This window comes from Palaemon carinicauda, chromosome 18 (genome assembly GCF_036898095.1).
Source record: "Palaemon carinicauda isolate YSFRI2023 chromosome 18, ASM3689809v2, whole genome shotgun sequence".
NCBI classification, from domain to species: Eukaryota; Metazoa; Arthropoda; class Malacostraca; order Decapoda; family Palaemonidae; genus Palaemon; species Palaemon carinicauda.
Window position 1 is genome coordinate 115,685,938 of NC_090742.1, and position 1,171 is coordinate 115,687,108.

Sequence of the window (1,171 nt, forward strand, 5' to 3'; positions counted from 1 at the left end):
AAATATATTTAGTTATGAAGAATATATCCTAATTTTTTATTATCTTTAGCATTACCTGAAATTAGTTGAACGATAAGTAATATATTTCCCACCCCATTCTGCTTTTTCATGTAAGTATCCATGAAATATCTTTCAATTTTTATTTCAGTTAAAAAGATATTCATTTCCCTTGTAGGGTACATTTCTTTTTTCATCATTATTTAGTATTATAATTCTGAAACCACGCAATTCTATATTTTTTTTCCATAGTACAACTACGTATTCTCTTTTCACAGGAATAAATAGACTTTATGGGAGAGAAATTTACTATTCTTATATCTCAAACCGACGTAATGGGCAATTATAGGATTCGCGACGAGGCATATGAAATACATAATATCCGTTCACTTGATTCTAAATAATGGAACTACCTCGTTCATGAAACAAAAAATAAAACAATGGAACCATTATCTAAATTGTAGGTTCTTTCAGTTTTTGCTGAAAAGAGTAGGATAGATCATTGAGAGAATTTAATTTAGTTAAAATTTTGTTCTTTCATTTTTAGAAATGTTACATATCATTAGGTTACATTTATGCCATAAAAATTATATTACTCATGAGTGATACATTATTTTGCATAAGTCCATGATTTTTTGGGAGGTTTGCGAGTCACTATCTTCGTTGGGATTTCAATATGTGGCAATAACTTTACAAATGCCATACAAAGTTGCATATGAAAGAATAACTTACTTTCGATAAATTGAGATATGGATAGTTTTCTTCATAATGATATAAAGGCGCGGAAGATCATATTACTCGTAAAAGAATTTCTCCCTATGTTGCTATTTAACTTTCGTCTGTAGAGTCTTAAAGTTTTCCTAGACTGTTTTGGCTGTATACGTGTGTAATTTTTCTTTGTAGTCAAAGATTGAGATATTTACAATTAGATCTTCAGGTTTCACCAGTTTCAATTTTTGTTGATTAGGAGCATAAGTTTATGCTGATTGCCTTTCTTATTCCATTTGTGTTTATATCTATCCATGTCAAGATAATACACACACACACACTCTCTCTCTCTCTCTCTCTCTCTCTCTCTCTCTCTCTCTCTCTCTCTCTCTCTCTCTCTCTCTCTCTCCAAGTTTTGGAACTAACCACTGTCTCTGAGAATACATTAATGTCCACGTGTAGTAAA